Genomic DNA, 24,880 nt, shown 5'->3' on the forward strand with positions numbered 1-24,880 from the left:
TCACTATCAGGTACTCTATCTCTGTTAATAGAAAAAAAAAAATTGCACTCAAAACAAATGTCCAGTTTCTTGATATTCTGTTATGTGCCAATCAAGTCCCCTAGAATCACACCGTATAATCTAACAAACATATTTCTCATTGTGAGTGTTCTGAATGATTTAAGAACCTGAGCTAATATAATTGAATGGGTAAGGATCTACACTGGAAATTTGCTCCTGACAACATTTGCTATCTGCTATTGGCTTAATTCTTTGGACATGGCACAAATATCCATAACTGGATTAGCACATGTAATTAAAACAGTAACCAGTGTTTCATTAATATGCAATTAACCGACCACTGTGAGCCTGTGATTAAAAAATGATTCAGTTTCACAGAGAGGAGATACAGTCATAATAATTGGAAGGATTGTGCTTAACCTCCTGCTGTCATTTTGTGACAATTCCATGAGAGGCTGTATAGCCAGTCTCATTTTCAATACAGTTGAATAGAGATTGTGTACTATAATTATAGATTGTAGACATCAATGCCAGTTTGTCGTGGTGACCAAGTACCCCACGTGTTTGCTGATCAAAAAATTAGTTCATTTATGGATGCTGGAAAGATATAGGCAGAACAATGCCCAGTATTGCTAAGTTTCAGCTGGCATATTGTGTTAAATTTGCCTATTCTGCACTTGCGGATGGAATATCAGGACCTTGGAGAGGTGGCATAATTTATTTACCACAATGATGTGGATGAAGTGACTTCATTTGTGAGGACAAACTGGAGAAGACAGGTGCTTCTCCCAAGGTAAGTGACGAAGAGTTTCAATATTGTTCAAAATCTTGAATTAGAAGGATCCCCCCCCCCCCCCCCCCCCACAGGGATCAAAAGGTGATTTGCTAATGTGCAGAGATTAAAGGTAATTGGCAATAGAACAAATGACAAGAGAAAGCCTTTTTTCAACAAAGTGAGTCTTAATTCACTACCTGATAGGCAATGGAAGCAGTTTTAAAACAAAAGCAAATAGAAAGGTTGAATGGGATATAATTAATCATAGGAAAGAGGGATTCGTTGATTTGCTCTCCCAGGGAGCTGGTCTGCATTATGTGCCAAATGACCTTCCTCACTGCATTGTTCCCTTATTCCAACACTTAATGACCAAATCTTACACTCCAGAGTAATTACACTGAAATAAAATAAGTTCAAGAATGTATTCACCTTTCTATTTAACAGGCTGCAATCAAAATTCTAAAGCAGAATAATAGTTCTGCAAAGTTTTGACTAATGATGGTCTAGATTTATTATCAAAGTACATACATTATTATCTCATACAAAACTAAGATTCTTTTTTGCAGGCAAGGCAGAATGACCTTGGTAATGCAACAAAAAAAACTGTACCCAACCTACACATGTAAACAAATAAAGAAATAACAGTGACTGCAATACAGAGAGAAAAAAAATCAATAAAGTACAAAAGTATGAATCCTTAAATGAGTTCATGATTGAGTTTATTGTTGAGGAGTCTGATGGCTGATTTCAGAGGGGGAGCAGCTGTTCTTGAACCTGATGGTGCAAGTCTTGTGGCACCTATACCTCTTTCCTGATGGCAGCAGCGAGAACAGAGCTGGGTGGTGTGGATCCTTGATGATCGCTGCTGGTGTCCGATGGCAGCATTCCCTGTAGATGTTCTTGAAGGTAAGAGGGTTTTGCCTGTGATGTCTCGGGCTGTGTCCACTATCTTTTGCAGGGCTTTATGCTCAGGGGTATTGGTATCCCCATACCAGACCGTGATGCAGCTTGTCAGCACACTTTCCACTGCACATCTGTAGAAATTTTCTAGGATTTCCGATGTCATACCAAACCTCGCAAATTCACAAAGAAGTAGAGGTGGTGATGGGCCTGATGTATATAGATGAACTTTAAGAGATCATTGTTAATATATCCCACTTATCTAAACCAAAATGACTGTGGCAGCATAGAACCACTGTTGGATTCTAATAATGAAATGAAATATATTTTGTTTTGATTTTTACTGATGTCTTTTGTATTATCAGAGAAAATGAAGGCACATATTTCTGATTAAACTAGATGTTGTCACTGCCATGATTAGGTTTTCATCTGAAAATTCAGACACATCAAACCTTTAAAAGATGAAATTAACTAGATGTGGAATTGAATGTATTTTGTTCTACAATTCTCAAGTATAGAGAATTCTCACCGATGTTATCCATTTTCTAGGCCCAGTAGGTATGAAATAGGTACTCTTCTGGAACCCCTTCAATTCTGCCATGTTCCTCTAATTGCAGTGAATGTACAATTCCAAAATCTGAACCTGTGGCTGGGAATAATGAGAGAATAGTTCTGGTTTTTGGTGATTGATTTACAAGAGATTTTGTAATAATTAGTTTGTGGGTTACATGTTTGGCTTTGGAATTAAATTATTTGATCAGCTCTAAGCAGACTGAATGAGTTTCGGTTGTGCATCCTGCAGGAAGTGTATCTTGCAGCTATAATTCAGAGGGAAGACGTTCAACTTGTATGTGCTGATCAAGAAGTATTTTCAAATATCCAATTGTGTTGATACCTCAGTATTTCAATGCAGTCCTATTTTAGACAAATATGTGAAATACCTGTGATTGTCCCTCTCTGGGTAACAATGTGGGTATTGTGATGAGGTTGAGATGTAATTTGTTGACTACAAGTCAACAAAGTCCTTTTGAAAAATCAGATGGGATCAGAATTTAAATCCTAATAATCCATGTAAAATGGGAAAGACAAATTTTTCTGGTGAGTAATTTGTGCCATATCTAGTAATCTCAGTGTGGGGGAGGGGTGGTGGAGGGGGATAGAAGTTGATGATTTCATGATATGACAAAAGAATTAAAATGATCTTTGAAATCATAGGTTACACCTATTAATGAAATGCCCTGTACTTGTGTGATGCTTTTAATTATGGTGCTGCCCTGTCTTTGGGTAATGTCATTCTTTACTGTGAGTACTTTTTTTTAGCATCATTGCTCCTGTATTCAGTGCATAAAAATCTTTAAATCTAAAGCTAAATGAGGTGTGTATCAACCATTACACCCACTAATTCCTGTGTTCTGGCAGTTTCAATTACATGTCACTACGAACTTGGAAAATCTTACTGCTTCTGCACAGATTGCAGGGAAGGATGCAACATGAAAATAAATAATTCTTAAAGAAGGATTTTCCAACCTGTATCTGCAAAATGGACGGGAAGAGGAAACCTTTAAAAGATGAAACTGTCCAGAGTGCTGAACAAACGTGAGGAGGAAAAAGCATTTCAGGGATTTTGTCAACCTTTTCTTATAAGCCCTCTCTAATGCCATTTCACCAAGATCTACATTGAATCAATTTATTTGGGCCATTGGTATTGAAAGCTTGGTGAGAAAATTTATGATCAGTCCTCTTCATCTTACAGTCCATAAGTAAACAAGTCTAGCACCTGTTAATGTGGACATGCAATCAGATGATTTACAAGTTTATGATACCTCAATTAACTGGTTCTCACTCGCACTTTATTTACCTTGAACCTTGTATTGATTCAGAGAGGCACATTGGAGGAAATGTTGGTGTTGGATGAAAGGTGAACCTGTTGACAGCAGGGTAAGCAAGTGGGTTTGCAACTTGTAAACCTGATATCAAACTTGTTGATTTCTGAGCACAGCGTGTTAATCCTGTCTTGAAAATTGGCAATCTGCAGGAACTGGTGGCTTTGTGGAAGAGTCCATTAATTGAAAACACATTTTGATAGACATCTGCAATATGGAGGATTACATGTGTCATGAGATCCTTCTGATGGGAACCTAGGCAGAAGTCACCTCACTGACCCTAAACCCAGCTGACCCTACAGAATAGGGAAGCATCAGAGAATGGGGAGACCTTAGGGAACAAGCCTATAGCTACTGTGAGATCACAGAGACCTGGGACTATTCAGCTAAAGACCTGACTGGACTGGGGGACCGATATCACTAGCGATTGGGCAAACACCTGGTTGCATGGCTGCTCTGACTCTGGGATAATGGGGGCCCCAATGTGAGTCTCTGTCACCTGGAAGTCAATGCCCTTGGTACCCTATCATATCAATGATGCCTTACAGGTGCCATCTGAAGTGATCAGTGATGGCACCTCCTTATGTGATAGGGTGGTCACTGCAGTGTAAGCCTGATACCCCATTCTCCAAGAATGGGACTTTTACGGCTGGCTATAGTGGAATACCATTAGCGAAGGGCAAGGTGTCATCAGAGAATGGGCATTAATTACTGGCATCTGTGGAAAAGCCCATGACTGCCATTTCCCCATAAACACAAGGGTGACTGATGTCTGAGCAGGCTACTTAGTTACCACAGCATGCCTCGATCTAAAAGAAGTGATCTTGCCCCTCATGCAAACCGCAGTCAGAAAGGCTGTCCATGAAGTTATCAGACTTCTAGAAGGGCTCATATATATGGAGTGGGGGGAATCTACTCAAGTCCGCAGGACTGATATGAGGGTCGGCAATGTGACCACCCAGCTTACTTGCAAAGAATTATCAATGGCATTGGTCCATGTAGGCATGGAGCTCACCCACATTAATGGGACTCCCACCTCCTCTATGCATGCGCTCTGAAGGCGCACCATGGGCAGAGCCTAGTAAGGAATGAGCTTCAAATTCTCTGCCCATGACTCAGGTCAATACTCATTCAGTTCGTCCCCCCACCCAAAGTGCCCACTCGCTCCCTTAGTGCAGAGCTAACTAAGAACTGCAGTGAGAGGAAATCACCCACATCCAACAGCAGGAAGCATCCACAGGGTGGCAGACCTCCATTCCTCTCCCATAGGATAGAGGCCAGGGCCCCCCAATAGATCTGCTCAGTAGTCCTGTCCTGGCTGGGCAACTGAGGCTGTACATTGTATCAAAGTGAACACATTGCATTGGATGGCCTGAGTAGATATCTGGGCCAAACACACCACTATCCCTGGTAATCCTGCAGTTTGGAAAGGACCATAGTTCTTCCTAGAGGGGTCCATAATTCCTGCTAGAGATGCTACCCTCTGCCTATCCATAGGCAATGATCCTCCCTGACCTCTGCCTGCTTTCATCGCTGACTCCCCTGTGTGTATCTTAGGAATGAATGTGCTCAAGGGGCAGTTCCTGACTACATGACTATAGTAGTGGGAGCAGCCAAATTGAAGCGAATAACCATCTCTTGCACCCCTCCATCTACCCCCCCCCCCCCAGTAAGGTAGTCTGCACCCAACAATACTGTGTGCCTGGATGCACCAAACAAAAATCATGTAGATAATTGACATATTATTGCAGGAAGGAGTCATCCGCCTGCTGTCTCCCCATCTAACAGCCCCGTCTGGCCTGTGCACAAGAAGAATGACACATGGTGCATGATCATTGATTACAGATAGCCAAACAAGGTTGCGCCCCACCCCCCCACCACCCCACTTATGCCACAGCCCCCAATGTGGTCACTCTGGTGGAGGAGATTTGAGGAGGGGTGGTGGTGGGTGGGAGAACAGCCATTGGTATGCCATTGACGATTTGGCTGATGGTTTCTTTTCTATCCACCTCAATCCCCATTCCCAGCATAAATTCATGTTCACGTGGGAGGGTAGCCAATATACATTTTGATGTCTGTCCCAGGGCTACATCCATAGCCCCACATTGTAGCACGGTTAAAGACAGTATCATCCCTCCAGTTATCTCCGTCACATTATAATGACGATGTATTCCTCCAGAGCCAGTTGGAGGAAGCCATGGCACAGGCCTAAAACATACTAATTTCCTCCCTGCATACATGAGGATGGGTCATTAACCCAGACGTAATACAGGGCTTCAGTCAGACTGTCCCCTTCTTAGGGTTTCACTGGCATTCCAGCCAGAGATAAATTTCCTCAGCCACATAAAATAAAATACTTAAAGCTGCGGTGCCCACAAATAAAGTCGAAACGTAAAGGTTCATGGTCTTTGCGTTACTGGCATCAGCGTATTCCCCAGCTAACTATGCTGCTTCACCCACTGTATGGCATCTCACAAAAGAAAGCCACATTCCAATGGGAACCCAAGCAACAAACGGCCTTTGAAACGGCAAAACCGGTCATGGAGAAATCACTGCCACTAGCCCCCCACCAACCTGGGGCGCCTTTTGTATTGCAGGTGTCCACCATGAAAACAATAATCGAGTGGTGGGTATCCCAGCTATATTCATAGTGACCAGGGATCATCCTTTATGAGTGACGAGCTACGTCAGTACCTGTTGGCAAGGGGCATCGCATCTAGCAGGACTACGAGTTACAACCCTCGGGGGAACAGACAGGTTGAAAAGGAAAATGCCACGGTCTGTAAGGCTGTCGAACTGGCTCTGAAGTCAAGAGGCCTTCCAGGCTCACACTGGCAGTGTGATGCCCACACTGCCGCAGAGCCTGTCACAAGCCAGCCACATCTCCCAATTATGCAATAGGTTAAATCTGCTGATGCCACCCATAACGGGTGCCGTGTCCCGCAGTCCTCCGTCCTTAAGTGGAAGGGGTACATCGCAGATTGCGCAGAGGCCAGTTCCGAGGGGGTGAGGTGGTTACACGAACAAGTCATGCTACTTCCCCAGAGTGATGACTGCCCACCTGAAGTTTGCCCTTCACCCAACCAGTGACCAAGGCTAAGGAGTGTTGGTGTAGGTATTTTAATGAGCATGTGTCTAATATTTCCATGAGGCACAGTGAGTGCGAATGAGAATGGTATATCCTTCACCTCTACCTGGGGCCAACCTTTTGACATCATTTTGAGACCTTGACCCTGACCAGCAATGACGGTCCCAGCCAGTGGAAAGATGGCAGGTAATTTGAAAGCTGGCAGTGTTCCACCCCGCCATGGGTAAAATACTCACACAAAAGGACACGGTAGATCCAGCCAGCTGGCAGATCTGTAGCTTACCATCAAGGAGTCTACTAGTCCAGTCTGCATTTATTCAGACTCCTGGGCCATTGCTAATAGCATGGCAGTATGGATGGCCTGGTGGCAGGAGATAGAGTAGGAGATCCATAGCCATCTGCTCTGGGTACAGCAACAATGGGAGTTCCTTTGGAGGAATCAAAAGAAGGATGCACATGCTTCTGTGATAGTGCAGAAGCTTAATATAATGCTTCCATGAACCGGGATGCTCACATCTACTCCACCACCACTCGCCCCGAGCAGAGCAATCTCAGCACCTTGGCATCCTGGGCTTACTGCAAAAGTGGGCATTTGGGGACTGCTGGTATGTGGTGGTGGGCAGAAGGCATGGAGGTCTTACTGATCCATTATGAAGCCAAAACTGTAGTACCCATTTGTTGATTTGCTAATGGACAAAACCACGGAGGTGGCCAACGGGCCCTCTGGGCCATGTTCACTGAGGCATCGGAGCAGGGCAGGTATGGTAAATTGTCTCTGTCAGGTCCTTCCAATGCCAAAACAAATCAGTAGGCCCTCAGAATGGTAGATACCTACTTGATTCTCCTGTTGACAGTGCCCTATGAGTGGGATGACCAAGATAGCACAATTACAGTGCCTCTCCTCTATTTATGGAGTACCATGGGAGATACAATCCAACCCAGGCTCACACTTCCCAGGGGCCAAAATACAGAATTGGGCAGTGGAGGCCAATATCTTGTGGCTGCTGAATATTCCCTATTTCCGACAGGTACCCATTCTGATGGAAAGAATGAATGGTCCACTCAAAGAACAAAGTCACACACTGGTGCCCACCAATACACCGGAGAGATGTGGCTCAGAGTGTTGCAGAAAGCAATCTGTAGCGTGAATAAAAGCTCTCACGACAGGAGGGAGAACATGAACCTTTATTAACTTATAACTGAAGGTATGTCTTCAGAGGGGCTCAGGGTTTAGGTGGGAAACCAGGATTATATATGGGTAGATTGGGGGGGGGGGGTGGGGAGCCAGCCATCAGTTTAACACACTGCCAGTTCACTGCATTCATCCCTTCCTGCAGAATTTAGGATCTGTGGATGAAGGCAGAGAACACTGATTCAGAAAAAAAAAGAAAAATATACAGTTAAGTGGTCTGGAGGTCTGAACATCCTGGTGGAGCCAGGGGGCCTTGGGCTCCTTGAGTCTTCTGATCCCCTTGTGAGGGAGGAGAGGCAGGCTGGGTCTGTGACTCAACAGTGGAGGTGAATGCACTTTCCTCCTGAACCGGATCCCCTGAGCCTCTGACTGGGGGCGGTGAAAATGAGCTCCGTGACTCGTAGGGCACTTGAGGCAATTGACCCTCTGTTCCGGCAGATGCCAGGTCCCTGATGGAGATGGTGTACGTGGGATTGGCGTGGACCAGTTTCACCTTTTCCACCAGGGTCTTGCTTCCCTTCACATGCTTCCTGAGAAGGACTAGACCAGGAGTGATGAGCCAGGTTGGGAGTGTAGTTCCTGATGCCGACCTTTCGAAAGTGAATAAGAGCTCGTGAAGTGTAGCGTTGGTCGCAGTACATAGTAGTGACTGGATGGAATGGAGCGCCATAGGAAGGACTTCCTGCCATTGTGAGCCTGGAAGGCCTCTTGACTTCAGAGCCAGTTTGACAGCCTTCCAGACCGTGGCATTTTTCTTTTCAACCTGTCTGTTCCCCCGAGGGTTGTAACTCGTAGTCCTGCTAAATGCAATGCCCCTTGCCAACAGGTACTGACGTAGCTCGTCACTCATAAAGGATGATCCCTGGTCACTATGAATATAGCTGGGATACCCAAACAGGGTGAAAATGGAGTCCAGGGCCTTTATGATTGATGAAGTGAATGTGTCTGGACATGGAATGGTGAACGGGAAGTGGGAATACTCATCACTGATAGAGAGGAAGAACGTGTTCCTGTTCGTGGAGGGGAGAGGTCTCTTAAAATTGACACTGAGCTGTTCGAAGGGCCTGAATGACTTGATCAGGTGTGCATTTGCGGAGCAGTAGAAGTGCGGTTTGCACTCCTCACAGACCTGGCAAGACCTGGTTATTTACTGGCGTCTTCCCTGGAGTCGGGCAAATTGCGTGCCTTGACAAAATGACCCAAGCGGGTAAATCCTGGATGGCAGAACTCATTATCCAGAGATTACAGTTGGCCAGCATGTGCAGAGATACAGCTTCCTCTGGATAAGGTATCTGGAGGGTCATTAAGGGCTCCTGGCTGATAGGCAATTTCATAATTGTAGGTGGAGAGCTCAATCCTTCACCTAGCAATTTTGTCATTTTTGATTTTTCCCCTCTTGACATTATTAAACATGAATGAGTGCAGAAGCCACAAGGTCTGCCTAAAAAGGGGGAGATTATAGTGCGTGGGCCTGGAGATGCGGTGATATGCGATGGCTTGCATTACCAGGCGAATGTAAATCTCATGTGTTCATACACATTAACTAACCAAATGAGAGTGATCTTGCACTCCCCCTATCCCCACCCCCCCAAAAAGGTGGATGAGTCATGGAAGTCGATCCTGGTCATTGCTGCGTTGATCAGTGCTGTTGAAGCCTACAATAATTTCCTCAGGGTGTCTTACGAATACTCTAATTGCACCAACACATCACACTGCTGGATCCGCCTGAGAACTCCAACATGCTGTTGAGGGATTTACACTTGGCTGATCACATTCAGTGAGAATGAAATGAACTGCTTACATAAACTGGTTGATTCTGCGGGCTTCAGTGTTCTGATCTGGAGGGTCCAAATGGCAGTGAACTACCACCTACTTTGCAGCTACACCATCTTACTAACAGTGACCCCTGACAGCGTGGGTGATTCAGGAACAGGTTTTCCCTCCCCACACTCTGGCAAACACTAGAGTCTCAGAGTGATTCCCCAACTGGTAACCAAGGCTGAGAAGTGTTGATGCAGACATTTTAATGACCACTTGTCCAACCTTTCCGTGGAACTCAGTGAGTGCTAGAGCTTAGGTACGCCAGTGCCCATAGCCAAACGTGCCACAAAGCTGGGAGATCCCTGGACACTCAATGGCATACACTCAATATGTGGACTATTGTCGGGTTTTGTCTTTTTCTTGTGTTTGTCAATTTATTAAGAAAGCACCTGACCTGTATTAAGGTGTGTGATGATTGGTGTATGTTGTGAGTTCTGAGAGGTGGAATGTACTATGGAGTGTTACGTGTGTCATGTGATCCTACCAATGGGCGCAAAGATGGAAGTTGCCTCACCTGCCAATCAAGGTCAATCTCTGCCCATGGATCAGCACACACCTGATCACTGGCCCCTTTAATCATCTAACCCATACCTGGGCCAGACTCTGCAGTTGATTGTACTCTAAAGCCCACCACATGTGGACCATCTGTTTCTTTTCTTCCCCAGGACAAACCCCAGCTCCAATCCAGGTTACGAACCATGGGTGATGCTGGAGAATCATTGGTAAGGTGTGCGCTGATCTGTGGGAAGTTGTAGTGTGGTACACGTTGTTAGGTCTGCTTTGTTCATGAATGAGTGAGACAAACACCAGGCTGAGTCGAAATCAGGGTTCTTTGTTCTTTATTACCGGATTGTAACACTTGCGACTAAACATGTTAGTCGGAGAATGCATTCTGCCGTTATCAGCAAAATGGTGATTTTTTATACCCTTGGATACATGCTTAGAACATCATCATATCATTACTTGTCCAATGACTAAAACTGTTGCTATCCTTTCCCTGCTAGCTTCCTGCCTCTCAATCCATCAATGTCTCTCTTATCTTGTAAGTACAAGGATGCATTTACATCTTGTTACAGCCCTGTACAGGGCAGGGTAACTCCTTACACATTCCCATCTCATGATGTTTTACCTTACAACGTACAGATCACTGTGATTGTAAGCCTAGTTTAGTGTAGTAAAGAGATGTGCCTGCACTGCATCAAGGGGTGATGGGCATTGTATTATATCCCTTGCCTGTATAACTCTCTCTCTGCAGGTGGTTCCGAGTAATGGGTAACTGTTGTATCTGATGCAATTGTATAGTTCAATCCTTGCGAGTGTGTGTGTGTGCGCGCTACAAGTTCCCTACATGTTTGAATCACTGTTAATTAGCCTGTGTTCAGACTCACTGCTCTTTGGTCCTGTCAAACTTGTTTTCCCTCACACAACAACACCTTACACTGTCACCCCTCAAGTAAGAAGTTGCAATTTTTATAAAAAACATGTAATCAAAACTCTCGTGACATTAGACTAATTGGCCAGTAAGTGTTTTATGACGACATTTAGGATTTCAATGCTTCCTTTTTCAATCAAACTATTCCTCCTGTGTGCCAAGGGCTTAAACTTTGGAACAATTTATCAATTTGGCTTGCGTGTTTACTGAGAAAAGTTAAGGTTTTATTAATTACCCTAGGACAATTAATTCTGCAGTTTTATGAATATGTCATTCCCACTGTTGCGCTTACTGGAATAGACTGTTGCTGTTGTCTCTTGAGAAAGTAACACATCTCGGAGGTGCAACTAGTTTTGCTCTGTGCCTGCAAAAGGAGGCCATAAACAAGAGTTATTCAACAGCACATCCATCTCAGAGAAAAGCAACAGACCAGAGCATTGTTTTGTTTTGTGTGCCTTAATGGAGTTGGAATGAAGAAGAATTTGGCATATTACGTACTTGCACATGTGTCATATTTCAGCAATTTTACACTGACCATAAGCACAGTTAAGTCTTGGCTTGCAAATTGCATTAAAATGCATTATTAGGGTGCCGTGAATTTAACTTTGCCTACACCTCTGCAGTAACAGATGCAAGCCACAAAATGCAACGTCACTCGCTGTCACTGTAATTGGAGCGATTGGCCTTTGCTTTTATGATTCCTTATGGTCAATAATATGATTGTGTAACATAGTGACAGAGAAAATGGATGGTTTGATCAGAGAATGCTACCTTCGATATTTGTATGCATTGATAAAGATGGGTGAACAGGTCAAATCAAAGCCACTGATAGTCACCTTAACCTCGGCAAACACAGCATTTCATTTATCTAATTGCCTGTTAAGGTTGCCACTGCAGGCAGATATAATTTGAAATAGCATTTTATTAGAGCCAGTGACTCGGGTTGTGACAATATCTCCTAGAACAGTTGTTCTCAACCTTTATTTACCACTTACATACTACTTAAGTAATCCCTTCGGCATCCTATGACATCCAATGTGGTTAGTAAGGGATTATTTAAGGTGATATCTGAGTGGAAAGAGAAAGGTTGAGAACCTCTGTCCTAGAATGTGTCATTTGTTTAGGAAAGAAAGCATATCACTGCAGTACACATCCTGAGGGATACAATAACTAAGCTTTGGATGCAATCATTAAATGGGTCCCAGTACACATATGTGGTGAAGTCAGAGGTGGATCCCTGACCTTTTTTTGTGGCTACTATTCTTGGCTTTTGTATTATGGACACCTCCAATAGCTTTCTGTAATGAGATGAAGGATAGTTGTACTGAGCTCACTTCACATATTGGGCTTGTATATTGGCTGTTTCAGGAAGCACAACATTTTTTGTTCTGGTGCTAGGAATGGCAGATCTGCAAAATGGAATTGTAAAGCAACTTTAACCAAATAAATAACTCAAAGCCCTCATAAGATCGCTATTTAAAAAATTGGTTATCAGTGATAGATGGGGGTACTTCAAAGTAGGAAGTTTTATGGATCGTAGGCAGCAATTCTCAATGAGGGGCCTATGGCCCTTGGTGGGGGGGGGGCACAGCACATTTAAGTATGTACATTGACACTTCGTGTAACATTATATTTTTTTATGTAGTCTGAAGGGAGAAGTACGGAAACAAATCAAAACTTGACTACTTCTCATGGAAGGAGGCCCACAAATTTTGAGCAGAGCCCTATGGGAGGCAAAGCTAGAAATGTTGAGAATGGCTGGCTTAGGGAGCTAATGCTACACTCACAAACATTTGAGGAGTAAAAACCAGTATTCTCAAGAGGTCAATAATTGGAGAGCACTGACCTTTTAGAGGATTGGCAGATTAAAGAAAGATGGAGATGTTGGATGCTTTTGGGAGTGGAGAAGAGAGCAAAGATGGACTGTGTTGCAGAGTTGGACAAAGATACCGAGATGAAGGAGGGTTAGAGGTGGGTCAGTTGAAGGAGTGTTTAGGAATGCTAGTACAGTGAAAAGGATGATAAGACTATGGAGAGATTGTGGGACATGTGTTCATTACCAAGTAAAGAGAGGCAAACAGTTGAGGTGATGAAGGCAGTGATGAAGCCAATGTCAATAGATGTTTACATTCATTATCTGTTTACATTCATTATCTGTTTACAGTTCTTTATTTGTTTTCATGTATATGCTGTGTACAGTTTTTTTTGATGTACTACCAATTTTGTAAGTGGTAATTCTGCAAGAAAAAGAATCTTCGGATTGTATGTATGAAATCTGAATCCAGGCACTGGATATTTCTGCCTAAAAGAATGATGTATTCAGAACCGCATTTAGAAGATCCTTGGATAAGTCAAGGGTAGAGTATTTTACAAAATTATTGACCAAGAGCTGGGAAATTGGATTATTTTACACATCACTATTGTACAAGGGGATGATGGACTGAATCTCCTCCTGGGCCTGTGATTTGAATGTCCTTTCATCCAAATCGAGAAGCATTTTTGTTTCTCACTAATGTAGGTTTCTCTCTTAATGCTGCTCTCTATAACTTGTCCTTTAAATTATTTGCATTCCTTGAATAATTTCTCCTCTTTGCTCACATCAAGTAAATGGAACCATATGTCAAAGTATTTTCTTCATATCTCCCTAGAGAAACATACCTTCATAATTCAAGTCCCTCATTATCTTATTTTCTTGGATGAGAATTCCCTGTCGATGCAGGTTTTTCTGATGTCAATTCTGTTGTCATCTTTGTCAATGTTATTTGCATTTTTACCGGAGTATCAATAATCTCCTTTTGATGAGTTTAGGTCTCTGCATTCTACACTAAAAGTAATCTAACAAAGATTTCATGAAGGTTAAACAACCATTTTGCATTTACTTCCCTCCAGAAATGTAGAAACAATCCGAGTTACCTAATGAGTAGTAGAAAATATTAGTATCTATGACATAAAGAATTTTCATGTCTTTATTTTTATTGACTTGTTAAGAAATGAATGGAAGATGGAAATCCCTTTCAATAACTTTAAGAAATCCATGGAATAATTTGAAAGCCACCTTAAATCTAAGAAACCTGTAATTAAAAGCCTATGATGTTCAAGGCGAGCATGACAGATGGCCTGAGATTTCTACACCTCAGACAACACTTAAAGGGATATGTCAGAGAACTTTTGTGACTCAGCCCCCACACAAACATGCTCAGCAACATATTTGTCGCATAGTTGTCTTCAACTCACACTTCACTCACAGCCGTATGCCTTCGTCTTCAAATTCAGTTGAGAAGAAAGGTCATTGCCAAATTCTGTGGGAAGATGAACCTAATTGTCTGTATGATTCCTAACTGTAATTTCAGGTATCCAGTATTTGCTTGTAACAGACAAACAATTTAAAAAAAAGCCTCTAGTTACATAAATTTACATATTGTAACATGTTTTCTTGAAATAGTCATTGAAAATTAACAATTGAGGATTGCTCCAGTGTGTAGACAATTTGATCATTTTGTCACAGACATTATTGTCTTGATAGCAGGTGTCATGGGATGAAAGAATATCACCATTTGATGGAATGATGTAGAAACTTGTATAATTACATTGGGAAGGTAAGATGTCACGTTGACAAACAATCCTATTTTGAGTTTTGAAGGGAAATAGAACGGCTTCTTGCTGTTTCCAATAAGCTACATTTTCTGATGGCAATAACAGCTGATTTTTTTCTTCTTCTTTGAAATGTGAATTTGAAAGATGTATTGGAATATTGCTGGGCTAAGAGAGAAGCAATTAATATATCTGCACAGATTACATTGAAATGTTCTCGCTCTGCAGTCTTTCAAACAAAATGTGCCTAAATTGAGTATCTTCATCTTCAGCTGCAACTCAAATCTCAGGTAATGCACAGTGACCTGTGATATTTTACCAGAGAGTCACCATATCTTGTATTGTTTGTGACAGATGTATTCTTAACCTCATTTATTTTATCTCCAGTAGCATAGACTGTAGATCAAAGGGCAGCCAGAAATGCGGAGATTTCTGTGGAATCTTCCACGTGGGTGTGTATCCAGAATCATTAGGTTAGAACAGTGGTTCTCAACTAATCCCATTTGATCTCCCCACATTCTCTAGATTTCCCACTCACTTACACAGAAGGGGGTAATTTACAATGGCCCATGGATTTACTAGCCTTCAGTTCTTTGAAAGTGGAATAGCCAGGATAAACGCATGCTGTGATGGTGGGGAACATGCACATTTTCACAGTGGTCTGGATTGAACCTGTGTAACTGGAGCTACAGACCTAGCTACACTATGATGTCCATAGAGACAATGGTGCAAAGATACCAACTTTTGGATCCAAAGGAATACCTCAAAATCAGAATGCTGCATAAGCAGAATGTGCTATATCCATAAATTTAATTAAAAAAAAAAATTAAAAGGGTAATTTGGTTCAGTGTCATACATTTATCAAAGAGTCAAAGTTGAGGGCCATTGATTCAAGATTCAGGGTGAAAGAGAACTTGTTGGTTCATCCAGATATCAACTCTGTACAATGATAAATTAAAGGCAGTCAAGAGGGTTGGTGATGAGGGAGAACTAGTTTATAAAGAGTGAAGGTTGGAACCGTAAGGTACAGTTAATATAAGCAGACATCACACAGATTGCACTGCAAAAGACAAATGACAAGTCAAAGATAATCTCCAGTTCAGCACAGCTGCAAAAATCTTGGTTGAGCTTTTGATGTCTGAGACAAGAATTGGAATCCCAGCAGTGTTACTGGCCAAGAGGACATTCCACATGCATCAAGTTTCAGATCAGTTCATGTCAATTCAAGTTTATTGTCTCAGATATTTTTATTGAGTTTAACATATAAATCCTATATATAAAGTCTTCTAATATAACAAACAACAGGTCATATCATATGCATATCACAAACTCATATCAATATAAATTGAAAATCTATTCATATTTGTTTATTTAACAATATTTCTTTAAATTATCAAATTCTATGAATATGGTAATTGTCTATCTGTTTCTCATAACATATTCCAATATAGTTCTGGATAGAAAATAAATAAGACTAAATTAAACAATCCCTTTATCTACACAAAGGGTAAATTCTGTCTTATTTAATGATATAATCTATGACAACCATATTTAAACCCATGTTTATCTAAAAAAAAATAAAAAGGAATAAAAAGAAAGCAAAACAAAAAAAAATCCAAAAACTAAATCTAATCTAACTCCTCCCTCTAATCAAGGTTTACTTGTAAAAATTGTCACCTGATTGTACAAGTACAAACTGAAGAAACAGTGTCTCCGGTCCTTAGTGCAAAACAGGCATACACATAACCAGATATAACACACATACAAATAATAGACGGCAAGGAGTTACAAGCTTTCACTGACTGTAATGACTCAAGAAGCTTCCATGAAGCAATCAAGGTAATATATGGTCAATCAAAGCAATGCACCTCACAACTCCTGAGCAATGACAGTACATCCATCTGCACTGAGAAGTCAGAGCACATGAAATGTTGGCAAGAACACTTTCACAAGCTGCTGAATAGACTAGGAACCATCACTGATGGATCACTGGGAAAGTACACCCTATCATCTTGTAAAGAAGGGCCCATTAAAGCATATCAGAAGTGCAAGGACTGTTGGCAATGATGCAGGATTTCAGTTATAGCAAATTGTTTTAGGAGAGATAAAATATTTCTGAAGAGCCAAGTGTATACAAAGCTATTATCAACTGGAAATGGTTTGTAAAAGAATGACTGCCTTAAAGCTGTGATATCTTTAGTTAATGATAAATTATTCACTCATTTGTGCGGAGGAGTTGATTTCCTTGCTAGACAGAGCTGATGATTGTACAACTTCTCACCTATATTTTACTCTACAAATCTGACATCTTCAAAGCCGGAAGAATTGGCTTTGTTCTATTAATTGCTCTCCTGCTGTCAGTTTTAGAGGCAAATTTCATATTTCTCAAGGGCTTGCTGAGCGCAAGATGTTTGTGAATTAAAGGCAATTGGACAATGCAATCAAAACATCCATCGTCTGATGCCCATGAGACAAGACCTGATTGGCTGGCAGCATAATTACTATGTGCAATGTGTTTTCTCAAAATGCTGAAATAATCATTTGATTATCGAAGGATAACATTTTTAAATGAGCGCAAAACAGCTGTTGATAGGAAAAATGTTCACTCATAACAATGTTTAGGCTCCATGAATATTCGCATATTTATTTGTCTTCAATATGACTTTGAGAAGGAGGCATGTAAAGTGAGAACAATCTTTAATGAAGCTAAATATTGCTCATTTCAATGGTATTTCTGTTCCTTCAATGAGGGGAGATGACTTGAATTCAAGTCACAGAGGTTTGTATCAAATCAACCTGAAGAGTTAGAACCATCTTGGGGTTGATGATCTGTAAGCAGGCATCATCTGTTGGCTGGTGATTAATTACTAGTCATGCAGCCTGTTTTGAATCTTTATTACAGAGACTTCAACAAAGGCAGCTGGGGAAATCTAAATTCAAGTAATTAAATACATTTTTTGTAATGCCAATGACCATTAAACTACCTAATTGCCGCAAAATCTGAAGAGTTCGCTCGTGTGCTTGTAGGAAAAGACGTTGTCCAGCCTGGCCCTGGATTAAGAACTACAGTAGAAGGTAATTATCTCCTCAATTCAGGACAATTAGGATAAAGTTGGAAGCATTTGCATATCCCAAGAACAAATAAATAAAAGAGTGTAATAATAGATGATTCATTTCTCTCAAGTTGAGGACTTTTTGTAAATTTATTTGACATTTAGTAATCATTTGAATGTCTCAAAAATCAGTATCATCAACCAGATTTAAAAAAAATAATGGCACAGTAGGTAGTGCTATTGTCTCACAGCTCCAGTGGCCCAGGTTCAATCCTAACCTTGGCCATTGAATGTATAGAGTTTGCATTGCCTCATTGCAATTGTTTGTGTCCACCAATTCCTCCTGACACATTAAAGATATACCAGTTTGTAAGTCGGTTGGCAACTGAAATTATTCCTGGTGTAGGTGGGAGACATAAAGGTGAGCTAATGGGCATGTGAGAGAGAATACAGAGAAATAAGAGGGGGAATGACATTGCTCGATGAGCTGTCTTGCGTTCTGCTCAAAGATCTTCTATATTGTGAGAAACATGAGAATTACCTTTTGCCACATCAGGCCCTTGAAAATCTCCATTGACAGTTTCCAGCACAAAAGGTTTATTGCAGCATTTGCACTCTCTCTAATGTCTCCAAGGAATTGATTTTTTTTAAATCTTTCCATCAGTTAACAGTGTTTACTGCCTTTGCACAGACAAATCCAATAAACAGGGTGGTTATGATGTCCAGTTGCAAACAATTCTCACAGGTTTAGATATGTTTCCTGAAATGTGTAGACATTACAAGTATAAAAAGAAATGGCAAGAAACTAATTGTTGGAGACTGACTATCAGAAATGAATGCAGCATTGATAGTGTGGTTGGAGAGTGAAAGCAGATGCCTAATGATAAGATGTGTGAGCTAATTACATTTTTGGATAGGCATATTGATGTAAGAAAAATAGAGGGTTATTGTTGTGAGGTCCGGAAAAAATTGACTGTTGTGTATTAGGCCTGTACTAGTGCTATATGTGTTTGAATGGTAATAAATGTTCATTGAAGGAGATGATTTCAGAGGATAGTTGCATGAACAAAATCCCAGAATTGAGTGTTAAGGAGTTGATAGATATTTCTGGCAACATAATCCCAACCTAATCGCTCCCTTCTGTGGAGCAGTCCACTTAGCTAATTAGATTACTGATATGTAAACTTCTGGAAACTTGAATGTCAGATGTGCCACAGCTTTGGATAGAGGTGAGCAATTATTTTTTTGTTGGTCCATAAATAAACATGAGATCGAATGGTCCTTGGAGAAGAGTCAAATATAACCCATGTGACAGTTTTAAATTCAAGAAAGAGATGCAGAAATTGTAACCTGGCCATACAGAAAATGGCTTTGAAAAGATTGACACAGGTGGTTTAATTTATTTATCATGAGCAGATGAGTTGAGATCTACACTTGTGGCATTTTGGAGAGGGGATAAATTTGATTAAAGTCTCCCTTTTTTAATGGTTTCAAGTTGCTAGCCCATTGGTTCTCAACCTTTTTCTTTCCACTCACATACCACTTTAAGTAATCCCTATGCCATAGGTGTTTTGTGATTAGTAAGGGATTACTAATGTAGAAAAAGTTTGAAAACCACTGTTTTAATTGTACCTAATTACTCGTTATGTGCACGGTTTCCTAACTCCAAAGGAAATAGGCCAAGGACATTTTTTCTCAAACAAAATATTTCAGTGGCAATTGGGTCTAGAGTGGTGATTCTCAACCTTCTGTTCCCACTCACATACCACCTTAAGTAATCTCTTACTTATCACAGAGCACCGATGGCATAGGGATTACTTAAAGTGGTATATGATTGGAAAGAAAAAGGTTGAGAACCATTGGGTTAACTGGAACTGACAAAGGTTACAAAGACATTTTTACAAAATCAAATCAAGAATGTCTAATTGATAGGAGATTAAAAATGTGCAGTGGGTGGGCTTGGAGGAAGATGTTGGTTGTTAATATAGAGGGACAACAACAAAAAATATTATTGAAGATGTGGAGTATACTAATTAATTCAGCAGTATGTTTGGGAGAATGGCTTGTTTCTTATTCTATGCAAAGCAAGTCCCTTAATTGGTTAAATTGCTTCAATTAAACAGGTTATAATGCACCAGTCTCCTGATGCTTAACAAAACATTGAACCCATTAGAATGTTGTCTCAAATGTGACATAAGTCTACAGGTTTAAGAAAATATTTTAGAATCAATCAATCAATTTTTGGAGCCAAAAATACCATTCAAGAGATGAATTCAAGGCTAAATGTTCTTATTTATGTGATAAGGCCATATAATCTGATTGATTCTAAAATAATTTCTTAAACCTGTAGATTTATGCCACATTTAAGACAACATTCTAATGGGTTCAATGTTTTGTTAAGCATCAGGAGACTGGTGCATTATAACCTGTTTATACCTGTTAATGCTCATCATACACCTTGTCATTGTTTCACTGAAAGTAACACTACTCCTCTCCCTTAATTTTCATCTTAATAGCATAACCCCTGCTTTAAAATTCTATCTCATTGATACCCATGAATTGTGGAGCAAGTCAATTTCTTTGCAATGCCAAAATCTCATGTGTACTGTTTATCAACAATTGGATGCATCCATATTGTGGAAGGACTATATCCTGTCAGATAAATGAGTGCAGTGGGGGAGATCTTCATGGATTTTTGCCTTGCGCTATTAACCGGCAGGACGTGTAATTGCACATTGAATTCTCCCCAATGCATCTTGCAAATGTCATCTCAGAGAGATTCTTCCTTTGGTCAATGAATAGATCAGTTCAGCTCTGATTTTGTACCTTTTGACAGTTGTTTTAAGTGGTGCAGACAATCAATATTGATTGCCTTTCTACGCAGGCCAGAGATGTAAAACAGTTAGTTTCTCACTGAGGCAATATACTAAATGTATGCAGTGGATGCTACCAACAGGCAAGGGTTTATTTTGTAGCAACTACGTTGGTAACAATGTATTGCATTTACACGTTGCCCTTTGTATTATTCATGTTTCTTTCATTTAATGTAATCCATGTGTTTATTTGAAGTCTTTATCATCTTTGTTTACATGCCATTCAAGCATTTTAGTAACATTCGGTCTGCACTCATTATTAGGAAGAAAATACTTTCAGTAGCAGAATAGTTTATCCCACTGGCAATTCAATATGGTGGAATGCAAAAGGTAGGGGTGGATGATGAAGGAGACCTTGTTCATTCGGGGGCCAGATCATCTAGTTCAATGTTTGACAGTGACCCAGTTTGCAGCCATGACATATGGACTTCACTGGTTCCAACACACCCAATGATCTCCAAACATCTTGATGATATTGACATGCAGTGGAGGCCATGTGACCACTCTCTTGAATTGTGAAGTCTAGTACTCCAGGTGATTGCCGCAGCGCTCTGTTCTTTTTCATATACATAGCACCAAATAAGGATGCAGATAAGAAAGGGTTTCCATTTAACTACATGGAAGAAAAGAGTACAGTTGAAAAGAATTTGAAACCTCTTTTATTCTCTGTTAAAATACTTTAATATTCTACAACTAAAACTAAAATCGCCAGTATTAATTCCCTGAAAGCAATAATATTCCATCACCCTGTACCTCGCAGGCAAGCCCCAGTCTGCTTTCTCATACCAGAACCCTCCTCAAGGGTTCAAGGATTCTTGCCCAGACACAACCACAATAACTAACCATGTAAGAGATTCTATTAATGTGTGTGTGCGTGCGTGCGTGCGTGCGTGCGTGCGTGCGTGCGTGCGTGCGTGCGTGCGCGTGTGTGTATGTGTGTGTGTATGTGTGTGTGTGTGTGTGTGTGTGTGTGTGTGTGTGTGTATTTCCATGCATCCTGCCGGGTGGATGTATGATAGTGTACCTCTTAATGAACGGGGTCAACAGGAGGTGATCCATGAGTTGCAGGGTAATGTTGAGTGTAGAAATTAGGATTCCCTGGTGGACAGACGACAGTCAGCGGTTCATCAAGCTAGCGGCTTCACTGCCAGGCCGTGCAATACTGGTTGACTGGGTCGACAGGCTGGACCCCCACGATGAAAAGATTGGGCACCACGTAGCCTCCCATTTGCAGGAATTAGGATTTCCTGAAGTGAGGGAGAGTTGTCGGGGAGCTCTATGGTTTTTGATATCCCTGCTGAGACAACAGTGGGATATCACTCAGAATTTAACAAAACTACTCAGAAAGACGACCAGATTGAGTCCCAAAAGGCACCACTGTGGCTCCCTGTAGGAGGCATTAGACACTTCCTGAGCAATCTTGAGGCCAAATATACTGGGGTTGCCTGACAATGGATCAAAGTGTGGCAGCTGCAGGCGGCCTGCTGATCTGGCTGGCAAGTCGATCCTGTCAAGATGATGGCCATTATTATACATGGAGGACAGTGCGACATATGGTCGGGAAATGGGGATACGTGGATGAATGATGATGACCATAAGGAGGCTGAGGGCCATTGCACACGTCTTCCCCGATGCATACCCAAGATTCTGTAAGCCTGGCCAGTGACCACGTAGTCCCAGACCTGCCACAAGGACTCCCCGCCAGCCATCCCCAATGGAGAAGTAGGCAAGAATGGGGAGAGGGCAAGTATATGGGCGAGAGGCAGTTATGAGGTCCACCAAGGTGTTAACTGGTCTAGGAGGTAGATATCGCCAGCAGCCAGGAGATAACCTGGCTCCATGGCTGCACTGATTGTGGAGAATTGGGGATCCCTATATCTGCATCTCCCATCTAGAGGCCAGTGCCATTGGCAGTTTGTTGGCGCAGCAGACAGTGAACAACTCCCAGTGGATGCTATCTGAAGGGATTGATGGTGGCTGTAGTGCAGGCCAGGTTCCCCATGTTCCTGGAACAGGATCTAAATGGCTGGCCGCAGCTGCACATGGTCAGTGAGGGCACAAAGGTGATCAGGGAATGGGCTCTCATTCCAGGTCACCTGCAACTTCCCTGAGGTCACCAGGCAACCACTGCCTTGACAAGCCATCTAGTGACCACTGCCCACCTTGACCTTAAGGAGGTGGTCTTGACCTTGATGGAAGACTGTCAGGGTCTAGAGTATATGGAGCAGGAAGCACCCACACAGTGAATTCCCGCACACGTTTGCCACACCATCACGAAGGTTAGCAGAGTTGTTTTATATCTCCAGACATTTAGAAGATCTGCCGGGGACTTCATGTCAGTCCTTAAAGGTGTTGTTCGTAATGATAGAAGAGCTAGGGATGGGTCTTATTTTGTTTCACAACACTTAACCAGTGCGTGTATCACAGTTTGTACTTGTCTTTCAATGAACCCCTGACATTTGGGGTAGTACGGGGATGACAAACCCATACTCTGCAGCCAGCTTTCTGAATTCTTGTGACGTGAACTGTGTCCCATTGTCACATATTACTTACTCTGGCATTCCTTCTTTAGCAAGGAGGTGATAGTTGATGCTCTCAGGTCTTTCACCCTTTTAACAAATGGAAATTTAGAGTAGTAACATGTCTTATTGTCACATCGTTTAACTCTCCCTGTTCACTAGGTAAAGGAGGATGTAGCTTTGACATCATCACCCCATCCTAGGAATTCTGGAAATTTAGTCTGATCCTTCTCAATTTTCCCATCTGCTACCGACGATGCCTCACATCAAGAATGTGTCCTTCCCAGTTGTAAGCATTTGATTGATTCATTTGTCCTTTTAAATATTATCCTTATTGCAATATTTTTATGAAAGAGAAACAAATTTATTTTATTAGTTTTTGCTCCATTTCCTTGAATTCTTGAGGATATACTGGAAATTATTTACTTTAATTGAATGGATTCTTAAGGAACAAAGAATGTTTCTTGTATTTTAGTTCTTTCAGAGATATGTATCTCTCCAAAAAAAATAGAGTTGCACCTTTAGCACCAACTGAACAAGAAACTATAACGTATTCCTTTTCAGGTATCAGGTATTAGTTTATTTGTCGCCATTACAACCATTACAGGATTAAAAAAGAGATAATTTTCTCTGACTTGGTACAAAACCTGCCTAACAATACAAGGCAATATGCAATCAGTTTTCAGAAACTAAATCATGATACAAGGAGACAGGTTACATCTAGATGCTATAAAAACCTGCCAGTTATGGGTGAATAAGAATGTTCCCTGAACCTGAGGGGCCACTGTGGGCTCTGTTGGCACAAACTTCAACAGGCTGGGTTTCTGACCCCACACCACCCCCCACAAATGTCAAGTTCACCAACTACCGCCCAGTCATAGATACCCGCATCCCAAACCTTCCGGTGCCATCCTTCCCGTGAGGCTCAGAAATCACAGCCTCAGGTCCTCCATATTGTCCAGGGGGCCAAGGCCCGTCTCTCCTGGGCTCCGAGCCCGGTGCGTCTCCGCAACCCTCGATTGCGCTGGTCGCCGTCTCCAACTCTGCCGCTTGTCTTTCCACTCAGCCCAACAATGGACATTTCCAACAATGCTTTCAGAGAGCCAAAGAACCGCTGCCTCCAGCGTTGCAGCGCCTCGGCTTCCTCCACTCGGCCAAGTCTGAAGCTCCATACCTCCGTCAGGTGAGTCCCACAGCCCATGCAGCAGCCGCTCAGATCCTCTTCCGTTCGGCGTGTTTCATAGGCAACTCATGACTCGCTGCAGTCCAATGTCCCCTTTCCTCCGATTAAAAGTTGTACATGGTTCCAAACATTTAATTTCTTGCAGCAACCATGGTCGGAGGTAGTCGATGCAGACAGGTGCGTGCCACCAATTTCATTTCAAGCATAGGTCTGTCACCGCCATCTTTTGAATCTTGAGATATTAATGTGTTTCTATTTGCTGCTATATTATTGCAATGGTTCTTCATTTTATTCAATTCATGGAATTTAGTTTTACTGATTTTCACTTGTATTTCATAAAGTATTGTTTTGAAGGAAATGGATTAGACAAAACATTGACATTCTGGAATTCATCTCTCTCTGTGATAAAGGCAGGTTGTAGATTCAAGTCCCATACCAGTGTTTTGAGTTGTCCTCTAACATACTGAAGGAAGTACTAACTTTCATAAGGACTGGATAATCTCAGAAATTCCCGCAGGCCAAGATGTACGACTGATGTTTCTGACCAAAGCCCTTCATTAAGATATGAGC

At 41.7% G+C, this 24,880-nt stretch overlaps 3 long non-coding RNA genes across 3 annotated transcripts in view; 2 read left to right on the top strand and 1 right to left on the bottom strand.

The window, feature by feature from the left end:
• Positions 1-24,880, bottom strand: part of LOC138741808 (uncharacterized) — a 782,604-nt gene that overhangs the window by 737,694 nt on the left and 20,030 nt on the right. The gene's annotated exons all lie outside the window — the stretch shown is intronic.
• LOC138741806 (uncharacterized) lies at positions 2,663-3,459 on the top strand. Its single transcript, XR_011343777.1, has 2 exons — positions 2,663-2,773; positions 3,095-3,459. It is a non-coding gene; the product is annotated as an uncharacterized lncRNA (long non-coding RNA).
• LOC138741807 (uncharacterized) lies at positions 14,614-17,846 on the top strand. The gene is made up of 2 exons (XR_011343778.1): positions 14,614-14,687; positions 17,585-17,846. It is a non-coding gene; the product is annotated as an uncharacterized lncRNA (long non-coding RNA).

The sequence above is a fragment of the Narcine bancroftii genome, chromosome 8, assembly GCF_036971445.1.
Source record: "Narcine bancroftii isolate sNarBan1 chromosome 8, sNarBan1.hap1, whole genome shotgun sequence".
In the NCBI taxonomy this organism is placed as follows: Eukaryota; Metazoa; Chordata; class Chondrichthyes; order Torpediniformes; family Narcinidae; genus Narcine; species Narcine bancroftii.